The sequence below is a fragment of the Monodelphis domestica genome, chromosome 6, assembly GCF_027887165.1.
Source record: "Monodelphis domestica isolate mMonDom1 chromosome 6, mMonDom1.pri, whole genome shotgun sequence".
NCBI lineage: Eukaryota > Metazoa > Chordata > Mammalia > Didelphimorphia > Didelphidae > Monodelphis > Monodelphis domestica.
The window spans coordinates 36,631,208-36,652,832 of record NC_077232.1 but is presented as its reverse complement, the minus strand read 5'-3'; the positions used below and the strand labels follow the sequence as shown (position 1 = coordinate 36,652,832).

At 35.3% G+C, this 21,625-nt stretch overlaps 1 long non-coding RNA gene across 1 annotated transcript in view; it reads left to right on the top strand.

The window, feature by feature from the left end:
* The window catches only part of LOC130454993 (uncharacterized), a 61,598-nt gene that overhangs the window by 36,124 nt on the left and 3,849 nt on the right, over window positions 1–21,625 (top strand). The window contains exon 2 of the long non-coding RNA XR_008912751.1: window positions 21,264–21,375. This is a non-coding gene — a long non-coding RNA (uncharacterized LOC130454993). The remainder of the gene's footprint in view (window positions 1–21,263; window positions 21,376–21,625) is intronic.

Genomic DNA, 21,625 nt, shown 5'->3' with positions numbered 1-21,625 from the left:
ATTAGTCAATTTAGAATTTTTCCTTGGTGACAAGGATCATATGTTTCCCTCTCTTCCCTCCTCCCAACATCAAATTCTTTTGAGATGATCTTTACATTTGACTATTGGAACTCTAAATGTAAGAATCTTTTATGAGGACAAATTAATGAATACATTACTGAAAGATCTGAAAGACAATAATATTGATGTTTAATTTTGATTTTTTGCTATGAATGAAAGCAAAAGAAAGAAAAGCTTCAGTTTAGTCAAAGAATGGCACAAAGAAGAGCAAAGAATGTCACTTAGAGTGACAAATTCAGGTGTTTGGAAAGCACTAATAAAAACTGTCAAGTAATTTTTTTATCATTTTAATAAAGTTACTAGTTACTGTAACTTATAATTAAATTTGCAGTTAAATATCTTTAAAATACTAACATGGAAATAATTCCAGTTTATTAAAAAATGTTGTTTATTGAGTAGGTAGCAGTTGAGTAATTCTCAAAATAACTTATTAAGATCTTCAAATTCAGACGTAAATCTCTCTCTCTCTCTCTCTCTCTCTCTCTCTCTCTCTCTCTCTCTCTCTCTCTCTCTCTCTCTCTCTTTCTCTTTCAATTTGTGGAATGCCTTTTCATGGAATGGCAGCCTAAAGGTAGCTAAGCCTAAGAATCAAACTATTCACAACTAATCCCAAAAAAGGCACAGTGATGGCATGTCACAGAGATACAAGTCTTTGAAAGGAGATGACCCCAAGATTCTGAGAAATATAGACTCATTAAAGAAATACAACAAAAAAGTGGCTGAAGAAGATTCAGACTGACAATACCAAAACCTTAAAGACTCCTTCAGAGATCATCAAGACCCTGACCACCAATGCATCTGAGGTCAAGATCCTCAAGGCACTTGAGGCACACTGGCCCCAAGAAGTCCACTTCATGCCCAGGTCTGGGGGCCACAGAGTCTTTATCTAAGGTAGGCAGAAGCACTTACCCCTATGATGCCAAGCCTGATACAACCACTATGTCTATCACCTAGTTCTTCAAGACCACCAGCTCAGACAACAGCATCATCAAGTCTCTGTGACCTTATGCTCCTGCAATGCCTTTTCTGTGATTAGTTGTGGATGGTATAATTTTTAGATGTAGCTACCTTTACACTGCCACCTCTACTAACTGGTTTTCCAGTGATTCTAAAGATCCAAAGACCAATAATTCCAAGCATGCTAAGTCTAATGCTGCCAAGGATGCTCAGTCTATTGACTCTTAAGACCATCAGATTTTAGGGCTATGGTGACTACTCCCAAGCCTCTAAAATAGATGCTTCAGAAAATCTAGTTTAAACCCAAAATCACCCTGATTTATTTTATTGTCTTTACTGGACAGGATGTGATTTTGTTCAAATATTGGAAATATTGGAAATATTTTGTTCAAATATTGGAAATACTGAGTCAAAACAAAAAAAAAAAAACTTGCCAAATTAAATCAGCATAAACTCTCATAATTAGTGACATCAATGCAAAGATTAGAAAAAGGGAAGATGGCTGAAAATATCTTCAATGTTGCTTCAGGGAGGTGGAATGAAAAAGCCTAAAACATTTGTAGATTATTTAAAAGCCTCATGCCTCTGTATCAGGAGTTTATAAGCTGAATGGACAGATTTCAGGGGATCTATATACTTGGATAGGATATATATTGATATATAGAAATATAGATAATTTATATATATAGGCATGTATGTGTGAATATTTATCTCAGAAAAGTTTTATTTGAATTTTACCATTTTTCTCAATCATTTATATTATTTAGGGAAGTCCATATTCTTCACTAGATTGCCTCTCTTTCTCTCTCTCTCTCACACACACATGCACACACACACACACACACACACATCCCAACGCATAACAGATGGTAAAGAAAACCTCTTCATAAATATTTTTGTTAAAAAAGAATTGGCCAGTTTTGAGCATGCAGAGGTTCAAATAACAACATAAATACAAAATATAAGAGAAATTAGAGATTAGAGAGACAATAGATTAATAGACAGGGAAAGACTTAAAAAAAAAAAAACACCTTCCATCTTGGGATCAATACTGTGTATCACACACCTAGGAAATGTCTGAGGCCAAATTTGAAACCAGGACCTCTCATCTCTAGGCCTGGCTCTCAATCCACTGAACCACTAGCTGGCCTCAGGGAAAGACTTTTAAAAATTTTAATTAATTAGTAAATTAATTAAGAATAGTTTTCCATGGTTGCATGATTCATGTTCTTTCCCTAACCTCCTCCCTCCCACCTCTGTGATAGAGGAATGATCCAGGCTCTGTCCTTCAAAGTCTTTGGATCATTCCTCTATAACACCTCATGTAGCCAACAAGCAATTCTATTGGATTTTACATGTGTCATTGATCAAGACCTATTTCCATATTATTGATATTTACACTAGGGTGATCATTTAGAGTCTCCATCCCAATCATATTTCTATCGTCCCATGTAACCAATCATATGTTTTTCTTCTGCATTTCTGCTCCCACAGTTCTTTCTCTGGATGTGGATAGCGTTCTTTCTCATAAATCCCTCAGAATTGTCTTGGATCATTGCATTGCTGCTAGTAGAGAAGCCCATTACATTGGATCGTGCCACAGTGTATCAGTCTCTGTGTATGAAGGGTATCACTTCATTTTCCAATTTTTTGCCACCACAAAGAGTAGGGCTATATATATTTTTGTACTAGTATTTTTCCTTATTATCTCTTTGGGGTATAAACCCAGTAGTGGTATGGCTGGATCAAAGGGAAGACAGTCTTTTAATGCCCTTTGAGTCTAGTTCCAAATTGCCATCCAGAATGGTTGGACCAATTTACAACTCTACAAGCAATGCATTAGTGTTCCAATTTTGCCACATCCCCTCCAACATTTATTACTTTCCTTTGCTGTCATATTAGCCATTCTACAAGGTGTGAAGTAGTGCCTCATAGTTGTTTTGACTTACATTTCTCTAATTTTGAAAGATTTAGAGCACTTTTTCAAGTGTTTATTGATAGTTTTGATTTCTTTATCTGAAAAACTGCCTATTCCTGTCCCTTGACCATTTGTCAATTGGAGAATGGCTTGAATTTTGTACAATTAACTCCCTATAAATTTGAGAAATTAGACCTTTGCCAGAGGTTTTTGTTATAATGATTTTCCCCAATTCGTTGCTTCCCTTCTAATTTTGGTTGCATTACTTTTCTTTCTACAAAATCTTTTCAATTTATTGTAATCAAAATGATTGGTTTTACATTTTCGAATCTTCTCTTATCTCTTACTTGGTCTTAAATTCTTTCCTTTCCCATAGATCTGACAGGTATACTATTCTAAGTTCACTTTATTTACTTATAATTTCCCTCTTTATATTTAAGCCATTTACCCATTCTGAAATGATCTTGGTTCAGGGTATGAGATATTGATCTAAACCTAATCCCTCCCATACTGTTTTCTAATTTTCTCAGCAGTTTTTGTCAAATAGTATGTTCTTGTCCCAAAAGCTAGGATCTTTGGGTTTATGGTATACTACCTTGCTGAGGTCATTTACCCCAAATATATTCCACTGATCCACCTCTCTCTCCCCTATTCAGTACAATATTGCTTTATAGTATGGTTTAAGACCTGGAACTGCTAGGGCCCCATCCTTCACATTTTTTTTTCATTAGTTCCTTTTATATTCTTGATCTTTTGTTCTTCCAAATGAACTTTGTTATCACTTTTTCTAATTCTATAAAAGTTTCTTGGTACTTTGATAGGTATGGCACTGAATAGATAAAATAATTTGGGTTCCTTTCTATTCTTCTTATACTCTACTATTTTCTATGCATGAACAAATTCATATACATAGATCATTTTTTTTTCTGTTTTTCCAAGAAGACATTCTTTTCTATTTTACCAAGGATATTCTCTCTCCTTAGATGACTTTTTCACTACCTTGGCTCCTTCAAGAAAATCCTGTCTTTATCAAAAGATCTTGTAGAAACTCACCTATTCCCAAATTCTAGTGGCTACCTTTCTGAAATTATCTTCCACTTAAGTCACATACAACATTGGATTTACATCGTTATCTACATGTAATGTCCACCATTGAAATGTAAACTATTTGAGAGCAGTGAAAGTTTTGCCTTTCTTTGCATTGCTACTCTATTGATAAATGCAAGGGGGGGGGGGAGGAAGGAAGAAAGGAACGAAGGGTGGGAAAGAGGGAAAAAGAGAGGGAGGGACAAAGGGAAGAAGAAAAAGGGAGGGAGAGAAAAAGAAGGGAGGGATGAAGAGAGGGAGGGGGAAGAGAGGAAAAAGGGAGGGAGTGAGGGAGCAAGGAAGGAAAGAGAGAAAGAAAGAACAAAAAAAAGACAAAAAAGAGAAAGAGGGAGAGAGAGAGAGGGAGAGGGAGAGAGAAACTAGATACCTAAATTGGATAGGAGTTATTAATGGAGAGTGATTGCCTCCTTAACCCCAAGAGATGCTTTATACTTTGGTTGACTTGAGATTTAAAGAGGCTTAACATAGGTTAAAATAGTTAGAAATTTCACCTCAATTATGATTTCCCTCTGAAAGGATGGCTATTCAAGAATATTATTCAACTTGTAGGTCATATGTCAGGTATTTTTTTCCACTTTGGAACTATGTTTTTTTTAATCTTGACTCATAAAGAGTTGGTTTTACTTAAATTTTAAATTTCAAGAGTGCTTACTGCATTTTTAATGCTAAACCTCCGTGAAGCTTAGCCTAAGGTATAAGAATAAGGACAGGTTAAAAGAAATGTTCAGTAAAAAACAAGCATTGTTTCAGAAGTAGTGTGACCTACAATTTATTCTAGAGAAGCTGTGCATTTTTATTAAGCAAGGATATATCTGCCTAAACAATCTGTGGAGAACTTTCAGTCAATAAATGAGTATTTATTAAGTGCCTACTATGTGCCAGGTACTAAGCTAAGGACCAAGGATACAAAAGGAGGCAAAAGATAGTCACTGACTTCAAGGAAATTATAATCTAATGAAGGAGACAATATGAAAACAAATATAAACAAACCAAACTAAGTATAGGGTAAATGAAAAATAATTTAACAAAGGGAAGTTAGGGAGATATAGTAAAAGATTGAGATTTGGAATGGGGATCAAAAAAGAATTGAAGAGTAAAGTGTAAGAAGACTGGAAAGAAAGGAGATAGCTAATTGATGAGGGGCTTTGAATGACAAATGGAATCTTTCATATTTTAACCAAGATCCCACAGGGTGACATTAGAGTTTACTGACATTATTGTACCTGTACTTTTATGAAAATTGCTTTAGTGTCTGTATGGAGAATAGGAAATTGAGGCAGAAGACTCATCAAAAGGTTATAATTGCTCAGTTGTTAGGTGATGAGGACCCGTACTAGAATAGCATCAGGGTGGTAAACAGAATTAGGTGGCAGGCATGTCCTAGAGATGTTGGAAAGGTAAAATTGACACGTTTAGGAAATATATTGGATATGGAGGGAGAAACATTGAGAGGAGTCCAGCAGAACTTTTAGGCTGATAGGCTGATAGAATGGGAGGATGCTAGTTGTCCTCTTCAGTGAAAAGATGAGAGGGATAGTGTTTGTGGTTAGAAAATAGAATGAATATATTCAGTTTTGAACATATTGAATTAAGATGACTACAGCACATCCAGTTCGAGATATCTGAAAAGAAATTGGAGATTCAAGATTGGAAGTCAGCACAGAGTTTTTGGCAGGACAGACAGAAATGAGGAAATGAGAATCATCAAAACAGAGAAGGTAATTAAATCAATAAGTGCTAATGAGATTGACAAATGAATTAGGATAAAAGGAGACTAGAGGAGAGCCCAGGATAGAATCCTATAGAATACAGTGTTTAGAAGGTATGATTTGGAAGAAGATCCAGTAAAGGATACAGATAAGGAACAGCCAGAAAGGAGGAAAAACAGGAGAAAATCATATCTTCAAAACCTAGAGGGAACAGAGCATCAAGGAGGAGACCAACAATTTCAATGGTAGCAGAGAGGTCAAAGTGAATGAAAATTTGAAATAAAAGCATCACCAGACTTAATAAGTGTCATCCAACTCTTCCACAGCAAAGATGTCTGACTTTTGACAAGTTATCAAACTCATTTGTGCCTTGAGTTCTTTATTTGTCAGATGAGAAGGCTGACCTAAAGCAAATCAATATCCATTCTGTGATTGAAGGAAATGGGCAAAGACAGAAAAATGAAATGCAAAGCAAGAACAGCTCAAAAGAAGCATGGAATCTTGACCCAGACTCAGGAGAGAGGGAGAGAGGGAGAGAGGGAGGGGGAGAGAGAGAGAGAGAGAGAGAGAGAGAGAGAGAGAGAGAGAGAGAGAGAGAGAGAGAGAGAGAGAGAGAGAGAGAGAGAGAGAGAGAGAGAGAGAGAGAGAGAGAGAGAGAGAGAGAGAGAGAGAGAGAGAGAGAGAGAGAGAGAGAGAGAGAGAATTCCATGGAAGCTTGAGGAAGAAGGCAGTTGGACCCAAGCTGAATTCTGGATACTTCACTTCTGCTTTGGAGTGATCTGATCTACAAACCTTTTTACTTCTCTCTGGCTATTACCTTTCTAGATCAAATTTGAGCTGAAGGAAAAAAAAAGAGTTTTGGCCAGAAAAGATCTCAGAAGAATTATTTCTGTTTATTCCTTTTTTGAAGAGACTTACACCAAAGCATTCAATTGTTGATAGAAACTAGGACTAGGGAAGACCCCTTCCTTTCCCCCAAAAAAATAAACAGGTCATTTTTCAACTAAGAAACTCTTCTAAAGGCTATAATTAGAGGGAGGAACTGACTCACCATCTGTGAGGCAAACTTCATTAGGTTGATTAGTGAGGAGAACAGGAAGTAAGGAGGTGCTCTGAAATCAGCTTCCTTCTTTCAAACTGCTTCCTGGTATAACATCTTTTGGTTTCCCTTATTATCTCTCACAGATTTCCCTCTCTAATACAATTCTCACTTCCCACTATAACATTTTTGACTCACTACTCTGTGTATAGTGATCCTTAGGGAGTTGATTAAGGTTAATAAAGCAAAAAGTCTTCTTTTCTACTGATTGCAGAAATTTCATGGTCCTGGTGATGAAGAGGCAATCCTCATCTTCTCTTAATTCAGAGGACACAGTATAGGTGTGACCAATCATTGGAATACAGATGCAATTATTGCTAATTGAATGAAGACCTTATCCACTTTTGCTTGAAGCAGTTAATCTAGAATCATCCAGAAAATTGAGACCATAGTGTTTATTTGTAAAAATATTTTACTTATTTTGTCATCAACTAATTTACACATATTACATATTGCATTTTAATTGGATTATCAATTGGCTTGGAGATTTTTATTACTAGAATGTTTCTACAGGACTATTTTCATTGAATATGCATTTTTTCTACCTTGGTGTACTTAACACTGGATTAAATCTGCTGTTTTTTGCATCCAGAATTTATGCACAATAATTCCAATATCTTACAGCCATTCACACCTATTATAGCAATGCCTTTTACCTGTTTCCATAAACATGAATTCATTTCATAGAATGAACTTCATTAACTCTACACCACTGTAGAAGACTCTATTAGAGGAAAAGGAAAAAAAGGTATGTGCAATTTTAATGCTGATGAAACTCTGTTAATTATAATCTGGAACAGTGTGTGCCTTAAACAGGTGCAGCCTCCTTCCTGAATCTATTTTGTGACTATGTTTATGAATAAACATAAATTTTAGGAGATCATGTTTAGTCTTGTTCTATCTTGTTCCATACACAGATGATAATTTATGTTTTTTTTTTCATAGACGCCTTTGGTTATTGGTGTCAGGTTATTATTAGCCCAAACAAAAATTAAATCAGGTTATTTAACCTGCTAGGGATATTTCTAGGTATTTTAATTTAAGCAATTTCCCCTCCAGTGTCTGCCTTTAGATTAGAATGAAAAATAATTAAATTCATCTAGTCTCACCTTGAGGTTGGAGAATTTGTTTATGGCTTGAACTAAGGTTCTCTTGCAGTAGAGAACAACAAAAAACATTCTTCCATAAATAGTTATGGAATGGAGAAAAAAAATTGAGAGGCTAGAAGGTGTCGTCTTACTGAAATTTTCAAGAGGAGATTAGGCAACCATTTCTCAGGCATATAGTATCAGGTATACTCTATGATTTTCCATTGACTGTAGGACCAATATGATTCAACGAAGACATATGGCAGCCAAAATAATTAAAACAAAGAATGCATTTAATTTTAGCCAACAAGTGTTTGTTAATTGCTTATTATAGACCAAGTGTTGTGCGAGACCCTGGGGTTGCAAAGAAAAATTGACCTCAAAAGCCTCTGACTATAAAGAGCTTATTTTTTCTCAAGAGAATACAACCTATGTGTAGATGAGTAAATATAAGATGAAAATGGAGCATCCTCTGCCGGAAGCCCCTCTCAGGCCATACTCTGTTGACTTTCTTGTCAAGAACATGGATGGAGAGCTCTACTCATCCAAAATACAAATAGCAAACAATTCTAAAAAGGATCCCGAGGACCACTGTGGGTATAAGAGACAACCTCTTTTAGGTAGATCATAAGCAGAACGTTGAAGTATTAGAGAGATTCAGAGGAATAGAGATGAGGAGGGAAACAATACAAACAGGTATTGACATATTTTCTACTACATTAAAACTACATTAAAATAATATTTAACCTTTACATGGTTCTTGCCTATGGTAAGTGCTTTATAATTATTATTTCTTTGGGTCCTCATAACAAGCCTGAGAGGTAGGTATTATTTTTATCCCATTTTTACAGATATGGAAACCTATTTAAAGAGACTTTCCTTAAAAAGATTTGAATCCAGGTCTTCTTGGAGCCAGGCTCCTAGCTATTTATAAATGACAGAAATTCATACTGTATAGGATTGCAAGGTTTACAAAGCATTTTCTGGAGTTAATTCTATTTGATTATTTTAATTTTCATTGAGAGGCACAGTTTCCAGAAATAAAAAAAATATAATAAAAAGTACTATTTTCTCTATCCCCCAGCCTTGTCAGACTGCATCCAGATGATTGTGCGAAGTCTGGGTACCTCATCTTAGGAAGACTTTTTTGATTAACTAGAAAGTATATGGAGAAGAGCAGAGAGGATAGTAAAGTTTCAAAAATCATGGCATGCATCATTTATGGAACCTGGGAATTTTAACTTTGCATAAGAAAAACACCTTGAGTGGATGACTCATGGTGTGTCTGGGGGTGTATTAATAAAATAGTGGAAATGAGTTAATAACTATTTTCTAATATTCGAACAACTATCATCTGGACCCAGATTTGACCTTAAAATAGCTGAAATTTACATAAGAAAACAAAAGAAATTTGAAACCAAAGTGTCAAAGGCCATTAAAATATTTCCAATTATTTTAAAAAATATCTAATGAATTCAAGGTTAGCTCTAATAAGCTCAAGAATTCTTGAATCATCATTCCTTTACCATGTACAGGGCAATTTTTTGTTGTTTTGGTTTGTTTGTTTGTTTGTTTAAGGAAGAGAATTACTGAAAGATGATTAAGACTGAGTTCCTGTCCTCAAGGACTATCTGCCCTGTTGAAGCAATGGGGAAAAAAGCAAATACACCCTAACCAAATTAAAATAAACCATCAGTGCCTAAAATACATTAAAAATATGGGAGTGGTAAATATAGACTTAACATTCCAACTGTGGGGGGTGGGAGAATTTTTCCTATGATTGCTTGCCTGTAAAATGATCAAATTAAGTAATTATATGATTCCTTTTCATTGTTAAAAAAAAAGAATTGTTCTGAGATAGAAATGGAATACTATTATATTCCAGGGATATGGGTCAGATTTCTAGCCGTTACTTATTAATGTCATGACCTTAGGTAAGTCATTTTCCCTCTTAGATTCTGTTTCCACATAGTTTCTTCTTCTATAAAGCAAAGGAATGGGAAATGTTTAACTAGATTCTTTCAAAGATTCCCTTCATCTCTCATATTTATGATTTTCTTAAGTGAGCCATCCAGCTTCCTCTTAAAAATCAACAGTGAATGAGACCACAAAATCTCCATCTTTAGCTTATGTTTTCTCCCTCTTTGTATATACCAAATAATGTGAGATCATCTCCCTAACTATTCCCATAAAAAAAAAAAACAACTTCAGTCAATAACAGAAAAAAATAGAAAATTCAACATTCTACAGAGTCTGGCTTGAAATTCTCTTGGCTGATTTCACATTCTTTTTCTTCATGTCATCTGTGTTCTAGCCAATGTGGTCTATTTGGTGTTTATTTTCTTTACATAACATTCTATCTCTTTATTTGGTTCTTTCCCATAAGTAGAATTCTCATGATCCTCAGTTTTACTTCTTGAAAGTTTTAGTATTGACTCAAAGCAAAGTCCACCCCTGACTAGTACCTTTTTTTAATAATTCCCCAGGTTGTTAATGCTTAGCCCCTACATATATATGTAGTGTTACCAATGGCACAAGATCTACTCATTTCCCACAGAAAAGACATGACTCCAAACTCAAATATATGAGGCTCAAGTTTAAAGGGAGAATTACAACAAAGTGAAATGATGGGGATTTTCTAGAACTCCAGGGCTCATTGGTCCTAACTCTGTCTTTTAAGGTACCTATTTATGTCTTCCTTCACTAAGAAAAGTTGTTGTTTGTCCTTCATTTTCAGAGGACCAGTGGCATCCTCAGGTGATTTCTTTACTTGTACTTAAATTAGATCAATGCCAGTCCTCCTGAACTTTGCTGATCCTTTCTGCTCTAGAGTGATCCTATTCTTATTTATTCCTCCATCCTCCAAGAAGATGTTGGTTAATCAAAGCTCAAACACCAATGTTCTGTCAACTTCAACTCAAGAGAGAGTTACAGAAGTTGGGAATATCCAATTCAAAACTGCTCTTTCGGTGCTCAGTACTATAGTCTGAGAGAGGAAAATGAAACAAAGGCAGCCAGGGACCTTACAGAATTGTGTTTTTATGTGGATCAAATGGAATAACATTGTTAAAAGATTAATATGAACATGTTAGCTATTATCATTAAGTGAGTTTGCTCAGGATAGGTGGTCACATACAGCAGAACTGGAATTCAAACCAATGTTCTCCTCTAGGATTTCACTTTCTCTGAGCCCAAGAAAGGAGCAATGAGAGAAGTAACCTCAGCAAATGCTACGTAAAACTGAATTCTATTTCCTCCCTGGAAAGGAGAAGGAGAGAAACCATGCCCAATAATTACGTTCTTCTGTGTTCTGATTCAGAGTTAGACAGTAATCATGTGTATCTTGCACATGTCCTCTTTCTTTTGGGGGAACATATTGGAATGTTATTTTATGATTTGATGGCATGATCATCTCACAATAAAACACAGAAACTGATTGCTTTAAAAAAGTTTATTCACTTGGAAAGAATTGCATCATTTTTCTTTTTTTGTGTGAATTTCCTCATAGATGCAAATTCCATTAATGTTTATAAACATAAAAAACCTAAATTAATCATCTCATTCAACACTGAATTCTGTTATCTGTAATGGAGCCTTAGTCATCTCCCCAAGCCACAGAAAAAATCCAGTGTTATTAATGGGGTTCAGTCAGTTAAGGAGTAAAACCCAATAGATATTCTCTTGGTTTTGAGGTGGACATTGATGGGTGACGAATAATTAGTTGTTCTTCTTAAACAAAAGCAAAGATACATCTTCAACACCCTTCCCTTCAGTAGAAGAAAAGCAGAGTTCCCTGTTTTTTTGTATAAAGATCAGATGCAAATCAAAAGCTCTGAAATGTTTGCTATCAAAGCCTTTCTATCTCTGTATAAATAAGGCATTGTACATTCTTGCTTATTTTTCATTTTCACTCAAAATGTCCCTGATTTTTCTTATTTTCCAAATGTTAGACTCTCAAAAAAATGTAACATTTGAAATTCTCTCCTGGGGAATTGCTAGGAGAAGGAATTGCAAGAAAGCTAATGCTAAAGAAAAAGGAATGCCCATGTCAAAATAAAGAGAGCCAAATACAATTAAGTAAGACAGTCTGTATTTTGCAAAATGAGAAATGGAACACTTAAAAAAACCTGTTAAGCCAGCATTCCCAAGCAGGATATATTAGTTATCATTGTCTCTTACCTGGGGGTCTATATGATGCCTTGGTGACAATGAAAAGGAAACAGACATGCATACAATGAGATCAGTTTTAGCAAATTGGCTATTTTCTGCAAACTAAGCTATTAACATATTTTTCTAATTAAAATCAAAAGAATCTCAAATATCATTGTTGTTGGGGTTTTTTCTATCACACCCCTCTACTTCCCCATTCAGTGAAATTTCACACTCCATGTATAAACATACAGAAGAGAATGAAATGGCTCCATGTCTTGGTCTGTTCTGAACACACACACACACACACACACACACAAACACACACACACACACACACACACACGCACAATTATTTGAAGTTGAAATTTCTCTTCTACCTCATTTAGTGTCTAGAATTTTCTTGAAGTTCAATAAATATTTAATCAAGATAATAGGACATTTTGCAGCTGAAAAACAATGTAGTAAGCAGTTCATTGTTCATAAGTTCATTGTAGGTCATTGTTAATTAGCATTTATGTGCATTAATAAAGCCCCAGAAGTTACATATACAAATCAGAACATTATGACATCTTTGTTTAAAAAAAAATCAATCATGAAACTATCAGCCAGATTTACAGTTCCTTCCCTTCCTCCTAATCTAAAATCAAAGAATTGACAAACTGAAGGACCTTAGGTGAGGATGCTCTGGTCCAGTCCCTTGTTTTCCATAATTCTGCATGGATAGAGGGCTCGACTCATCATCAAGAGGATGTAAGTTCAAGTCTTCCTTCTGGCACCTGCTGGCTATGTGATGTCAAGGGGATCATCCTGTTGTGGGAGAGTTTCAGATTAAGATGGGCCAGGATGGGTGCTTCCTCAGAATGTTAGGCTGTCTCTGATGATTATCTTTAATAAAAGAGAAATTTATTAAGTTGAATGCAAGTTAAATGTCTGGGAGGCAGGTACAGGTAAGGTCTGCCTTGATGAAAAAACAGGGTCAAGAATTTTTAGACCTCCTAGGCATGGGGACAACATGACCAGAAATTGAGTTGGGATGGTATTCAGATTTGAGGTGAAAGTCACAGGCGTACCTAGTTGTAAAAAGCATAGGTGCCCCAGATCACAAAGGAGGGTGCATTGCATATTTCAGGGAATGAATCAATGTCTGAGATAAAAATGGAAGGTGCATATCGGTTCTTATCAGGAAACTAGGGGAATACTGAGGAAATATATCTCTCAGGGAATCCTTTTATCATACAGTTCCTTCAGTTGCTTTCAGGTGGGTTTCCTCTAGCTAGCACTGGGAGGATGCAAGAATGGGGAATTTCTCAATTACTCTTTGACCTGGGATTCTGCTGAAGTTTTGGGGTGTCCAGGGGACCTGCCCCCATATTAATCCCATTTTCACCACTACTTTGAGAGAGGTGTTCTCAATCTATTATGCAAGGACTACAGTGGATAGAATTTAGGTCAACTGTAACTGGAATAGGGAAAACAATTCATTTTTACATCAATACAATTTTGCTTCTTTAAATCAGCAAAGTAATGAGCTTGGAGAGTGAGACTAGAAGCAAGAATGCCCAATATTCGAATATAGCCTCAGAAACTTACTAATTGTGTGACCCTAAGAAAGTCACTTAGCCTCTGTCTATCTGAGATTCAAGAACAATGACATGAATATAATAGCTTATGCCTCTCAGAGTTGTTTTGTGGGTCAAATGACATAATATTTGCCAAGTACTTTGCAAAACTTAAAATGCTAGATATATGCCAAATGTTATCATTCATTGTTTTTTATCTTTATATTATCATGAGGAATCCATGGGCTTCAACAAACCGACAAAGAGTCTATAAAACAAATAAAAATAGTTAAGAATACCTATTTTAAAACAATAAGTGCTAGAACTATGATAGTGTTGGATATGCATAAAGAATCCTTCTCAAAAGGAACTCCCTTTAGCAGGAAAGGTACCTAGTTCTTGTTTGCTCTGATGCTCAAATGATTTCCATAAGTATGAAGGTATTTGCGAACTTTCTAGTGTTAAAGAAATAAGTGTATGTTATTTCACACATGGACAAATCAAAGCCTAATATACTTAAACAACTTCCATCATGTACTAGAAATCAGTTTTCCCAGGGTCTTGTTTTATTTTCCCAAATCCAAGTTTTAAGATTTGGGGCATGGAAATTACCCTTTTCTTTCTTTCACTCAATTCCCTCATTTTTGAAATTAGGGCTAGAACTAAATGATTTTTAAGCTCCTAGTATCCTTTGAATAAAACCAGAATCAAAGTCTCCTAATCCACACATCAGTCTACTTTAATGAAAAGGGGGAAGAGGGGAAATCCCAATGTGGCCATTGCTTATAGCACATTTTCTCAGACATCAGTGGCTTGTAGTGATTGTGTCTATTTTCTCTTACAATAAAATTAAAGTCAAAGAAGAAAGCACCTGTTTATTTGAACTGACGTTAACTAGGATCGTGGAGAATACAACAAATATTAGAATCCTAGAATTTGAAAGGACATCCAAAGTCCTCTAGTCTAATTGTTTCTGACCAGAAATGTTCTCCGTGTCTAAGTTTCCTCATCTGTAAAATGGCAAGCCTGTAACTGAAAGAGTCTTACATTTGTAACACAGTAATCTGGGTTGAAATCTCATCTATGTAACCTTGAATCAATCGATTTATGTCTATGTTCTAAGTTTCCTTGCTTACTTATAAAATGGGTAGAGGAAAATCAATGGGGACCAAGTTCCCCCTGAGTGCTAAATTTATGGTTCTGTATTCTTTCCATTATTTCATCCTTTAATCAATGACCATATATCTCACACAGTATACTGTAAATGAAAAAAATCTCAAGAAGCAAAAGAAAAATATTGAGAACTTTTGCCTGATAAACAGGATTCACATCATAGCTCGACTTAGTACTCGTAAAGACATCAACCTAGTTTTCTATATGACAATATACCTGGCATCAGGAATATTTGCAACCTCAGAATTTTACTAGTTGTACGACCATGAACAAATCTCTTAACTACTCTTACATAGTTTCTAGAAATATAAGATGATGATGATGATGATGATGATTTTGTTGATGGTGAGACCTGTCTCTTTGTTTTATTGTGTAATATTTATTAGATAACAAATTAAGATAATATTTGTAAATTGCTTAGTAACTTGTATAAGGGGGAAAGGGTTTTAATTTTAAAGGGTTGGGCTTGATTATTTAAGAGTGTAGTCACCAGGAATTTAGTCAATTCCAGAGATTTTATTTACAATTTATTTACAAAATATAGAGTGAAGCAAGAAATCAGAGAGAGGATAAAGTAAGATATCTAGCCTGAGCACTAAGTCATTTACTCCTGGCCCCTCTGGGCAGGGAGAATTAGTTTCAACCAGCCTTGGCAAAGCCAAGGAACTGGGCAGTTTCTCAAGAGGATAGGTCTTTCCTGAGGCAGGTCTCTTCAGAGAAAAGCCAGCAGTTAAAAGTCAGCTTTTTCACTCACCATGTGTCAGTCCAGTCAGCAGATCCTTTTGCCCCACTTCACCAGCCTCAACTCAAAAGCATGAAGAATTGAATCCAGCAGAATTGGAAGTCCAAGTTGAACTCTGCTCCAAGAATCCCCAACTCTGTGTAGCACTCTCTCTTTTAAAGGAATTTTCTCTTGTGTCCCTTCCCCTAATTTCACATCTACCAATCACAGCTGACACTTTGTTCTAGGACTGCCCAGAAGGCAGTTAGTCGATTCTGATTTGTTACCCACTATTGCACACATGTTTCACAGACCTCTCACTTCATGATTAAGTGGGATAGTTGCACTTTTGGTGATTAGATCTAAATGGGCAGATCTTCATATTTAACTTTTATACAATGTTTGCATTTTTTGTGAATGAATCTAAAAATAGGCAGGTCTCCCTACTTAACTTTTAAGTAGGGTGTTTACACTTATGGGTATTAAAATCTAAAAATAGATATGAGTTACAATTTAAATCTTCACAATCAGGGAAGAGCCAAGTACCTTCATTGTTACAATCAGGAAAGGGTAAAATCCAATGTTCACACTTGCCTGGAAAATAGTAGGCATTTAACAAAAATAGGTTCTCTTCCATTCTCTGTCCCTTTGCCTCAGGATCATTCTTTATAAAGGATATTGCTGACTAAATGATCCAAAAATTCCCTTCCAGATCCAGATCTCTGATTCCTCCAAATTCTGAATTTATTGAGTCCCCCAAATCTGTCAGTCATCCACCATTTGAAGAAAAAAAGAGAGCTCATTATTTCTCCAGAGAAATTCTTTCTAATCATCAATGAGTAGATTTTCATTCTTGGTGATTTACAGTATTTAGAATAAAAAAAGAAGAAACTTGAAATATAAAGATAAATAACTTAAATAAAAGTAGTTCAAGTAGAAACCATTTAAGAATTAACATGACACTTGAAATCCGTTACTTAACAAAGGCTCTAACAATTATATTACAAGTAAGTATTGAGAAAAGTTACCTAAATACCTTAGATCCAGAGGATAAAATGGAAGCTGAAAAATGCACTGATTACATCCTAAGAGAGATTCTGAAATGAAAACTTTCAAAAATATGATAACTTGTTTCCAGAGTTCCCAGGTCAAAGAGAAACTATTGGAAGAAAGAAGTAGAATGGGGGGAAATTTGTCATACAAAAGATATTGCAAGGAAAAGATTTTATAGTGGAGAGGAAAGTGGGGAAGGGTGGGAAAAGCTTGAATCTTATTCTTATCATAAATCATTCAAAAATGGAAGAATATTTATATATTCACTTATAGAAAACTCATACCCAAAAGGAAAATGAGAGGAAAAGGAATAATAGATATGGAGAAGAAGGGACAGGAAGAAATGATAAAAGGAAGGATAAGTTAAGGAAAGCAGTGTTCACAATTTGAACAGACTTTTTAGGGGAGTAGAATACAAAGAGAGAAAAATATAGAAGAAAATAAAATAGAGGGAAAAAGATAACCATGAAACTGAATTTTGCTAAAAGGAATAATAAACAATGAACTAATAAAAAAAGTTTCTCTGAGAAAGCCTTATCTCCTAAATATATAGGGATCTTAGTTAAATTTATAAAATGAGAACCATTCCCCAATTGATAAAATGGTCATATGACATTAAGAGGCGGTTTTTAGAAGACAAAATCAAAACTATAGTCATGAAAAGCTAAACCACCACTGAATAGAGAAATACAAATGAATGCAATTCTGAAGTACTATTTCACACATATCAAAAGACACAAATGATGGAGGGGATGAGGAAAAAATAATAAACTGTTGGTGGAATTCCAAACTATTCCAATTCTTCTAGATAACAATTTGGAGCTATGCCCAAAGGTCATTCCTTAAAACTACACCACTACTAGATCTGTATCTCCAAAGATTAAAAACAAAAACAAAAACGGAAAAGGGCTTTACATGTAAAAATATATTTATAACAATTCTTTTTACAGTGTCAAAGAATTTAACATTGGGAATGATTTCCTGAACAAGTTTTGTCATATAATTGTGATGGAGTAATATTATACTATAAGATATAATGAGGGGACGTGGTCTCTGGTAAAAAAATAAAATCTGGCAACACATCTAAGTGTGAAGAATCAGGAAATTATTGTGCAAAGTATCAACAATGTTGCAATGTTTGAAAAACTTGGCTATACTGAACAATAAAATGATTGGAGAAAATTCATGATGAAAAATGCTGTCCACCAGCTGAGAGAGAACTGATCAATTCAAAGCCCAAAATGAGGTAGAATTTTCTCATTTTTGTTTTATTTTTTGTAATAATAATATAGAAACATGCTTTTCAGGATTTCACATGTATAATTAATTGATATTATATTGCATGCCTTCTCAGTGGGGGAGAAGAGTGGCGAGGAAGAGAATAAGGAATTCAAAAATGTAAAGAAAATAATGTTAAAAATAAACAATAATAAATATAAAGAAAATATTTTAATAAATTCCCTATGGTCACATAAGTAGTATTTTTATATTTGCAAAGGGTACACTTCCTAGTTCCACATAAAGTTTCAGGAAGATCTATCCAGGATATAATTCTTTTTTCTTTTTTAAACAAGACCCATCTACATTTTCTTTTGTTCTTTCCTAAAGAATTTACTAGATTTAATGCAATTTTAGGCAAAGAATTGTTTTCTAAACACGTTTTTCATGTCTGATTATTGTACTCACTTGAGCATAAAAGGTAAGCAGATGCACATCTTCTTTTTCACTGAAAATGAGTAAAATATATTAATCTATTTATTCCACTGGCCAATGTTTAAACCACAAAATATAACCATTTATAATGGCAAATGAATCTTTTGACATTGAAATGATTAAAATAAGAAAAATTATTTTATCTTATTAACTTTGATAAAGTAAGAAAAACCAGTTTCCCCCAGCTGAAATTAACTAACTTCCTAAACCTTGGATCTTCTCAGATTCAAAGTTCTCTCCTAGGCGTGGGATTGGTCCTTATAGAGATGAATCCCAGGCACAGAAGTGTGTGTGTGTGTGTGTGTGTGTGTGTGTGTGTGTGTGTGTGTGTGTGTGTGTGGTGTGTTGGGGGTGGGGGATGGCCCCTCCCTAGCATGGGATTGGTCCATTCAAGACCAATCCCATTCCAGGAGGGAAAGGAAAGGGACCCCTGGGGCACACTGTGGGAGGCAGTTCCCTGGGCCACAATACTTTAAAACCCATAGTATTCCATATCATCCCTCTATTGGTCAATTAGTATATAGTATTTAGGAAGGGGAATATTTATTAAATACTTCCTATATGCCAAACACTGTTCTAAATATTTTACAAATATTCTCACTCGATCCTCACAATAATACTGGGAGATAGATATTATTATTATCCCCATTTTACAATTGAGGAAATTAAGGCAGACAAAGGTTAAGTGACTTATGGAGGATCACACAGCCCCTAGGTTTCTGAAATCAAATTTGAATTCTGATCTTCCTGACCTCAGGTCCTTCCATCTATCCTCTGTGTTCCCTACCTACCAAAGATGTCCATGCTCAAGTACCACACATTTTTGGAGGGTTTCAAAATGTCATAACTCTTTTTGCCTTCATATTTCCATTGCTTAGCTCAGTACCTGGCACTTAGTCAGCAAATTAAATGTTTTTTTTAATTTAATTTAATAATAATTTTAATTTACTTAAAAGTAAATTAAATGGTTTTTAATTAATTAATTGACTGGCTAATGTCCTAACTTCCTCTTATCCCTCCACACCTTGTAAGAAATATGAGCTGGACAGCATTTTGTGAAGGGTATTGGTAAAGGGAGTTTCTTTCCCATATCAGTGTAATCAGAGATCTGTGCTACGTTAAAAAAGGATGATGATGATGATGATAATGATGACAAGATTGGTGATAGCAAGAATAATAGTGAATATATTTGCATAGAGAGGCTTGTGAAGTCTTTTGCAAATATCTCTTAGGATCAATATGAATGTCATTACAAACAACATAAGCATGAAAAGGGACCAAAGGGAAGGATCATTTAATGGGGTAGGATTTTTTGTTTACTAGTTTTGTCCAGGGGAGATTTCTAGAACTGAAATTTGATTGGAGATTGGATGTATAAAGGAAAGGAGAATTTAAAGCTACCAGTGGGAACCACTAGTTCAAGGCAGCACAGTTTCCTAGAAAGGCTCAAGAAAGGAAAACATAGTAATGTGAGTGAGGAAATTACAACCAACATCAGATTGTGTAGAGTATTATATTAAGTAAGATCTTGGTTCAAATGCTTCCTCAGACACTCAGTAACTGTATGACTATGGACCAATATCTCTTTGCCCCAAATTCCTCGTCTAAGAAAGGAAGAGATTCTCAGGACCCCTAGCTAAAAATCTAGGTCCTTTAATCTAGGATTTGGCCTTGAATTTGACATAAAGGCACTGGAAACCATCATGTGTTCTCACACAGGAAGCATGATAGGTATGCAAAATACAAAGACACAAATGAATTATAGGAGCAATTTAAAATGGGCATAAGCAGATGAAAAACTTCAGAGATGATGCTGAAAAACGTGGCACCATAAAATAAGAGAAAAATACTGATAAAGGCCTCTAAAAATGACATAAAATGGAACTAGCACTTATGTGGTGAGAGAGTCGTAAGCCAATGTGTATCATGCAAATTTTGATTTATAAAAGGTATGATTGTGACAAGTGTTGGTCTTTATCTTAAAGAAATATACTTCAATTGTGATTTTGATGAAATCTGCTAGAAATCATTTTGTGATATCCTGTACCAGCTTATATTACTCGAGTGCCTGCTCCCTTTAATGTTATTTTTCTACTGAAAGGATACTAATGATTAGCCATATGGTGAATTCACAGAGTCCATACTTCTGGAAACAATCGCCATTCAGCTAAGGGGGCTAAATCTACTTTTCCATTGACTACAGTGAAAATGAGCCTGTTCAGAAAGAGATCTCTTCTTGGGATAGATACACTTTTTTTTTTTTACTTTTAGCTACCTATAGAAGTGCGTTGACTCACCAAGAGACAGGTCCACCAAGAAGAAAGAACAGGTTAAGTTGCTGAAAAAGTCAATGCAAAATTCCCTGTGTGAGTGGATATGATAGCAGATGATCATGCTGTTAGAAAAAAACATATAAGGCACTTTATATCTCATCCCCTTGGAGTGTTTGGAGTCATCTAATCCTGGAACGATGCGGACAGACTATACTTGGGTTTAAACTCTGCTTGAAGTGTTTTCTCTAAATCATTAGGGCTCTGCTGGAAATGCATTTTTTCCTTCATCAATATGCTTGGGAAATAATCTTTCCACACTCCCCTGGGATCTTTCCATCTCTTGTTATTTAACCTCATCAGTCTTTGTGGGCAATCAGGAGAGTCTCTTCCAATTTATTTTGGACAATTCCCAATAGCTGATCCAATATCATATCATATATATTCATCCCCTCCCCCTGTTCAGTTATTATAAGTCTGCTACTGGTTTATTTCAGAATCCCTGCCAAATGGCAAGATTGGGGTTTCCTGCTGGCTTCATTGTTATTAGGAAGTCATTATTTTCCCCTTACAATTCTCAAGAAAATGAGGATCAGGACCCATTTTCATTGTTCTTGAATCACTCTCAGTGGTGTATTAAATGAAACTTGGCTCCCTTTCCAACATGTATCTTTTTTTTAATAGAATCAGAGATGTAAGGGATGTGGGAGATCAGAAGTCCACCCTCCCCCCTGCCACTTTACAGATGAGAACACAGAGGCATCAAAAGATCAAGTGACTTACCCAGAGTTACACAGTAAGTGACAGAACTGGCATTTGAACTCCAAGTATTTGACTTTCTGTTTACTGCAATGACCACTACATGATGCTGACTCATTTTAATTTTATCTGGTAAATTTGAACTCTGAATCCCACAGAAAGGGCTATAAACAGAGAATATTAGGGTTTGAGGATAATGCTCATTTTCTCGTATGCTAGTTATTAAAGGGAGCTCTCTTGAGATGTATTTAAAGGGATCAAAACATCATTCTCTGCATCAGGCAATA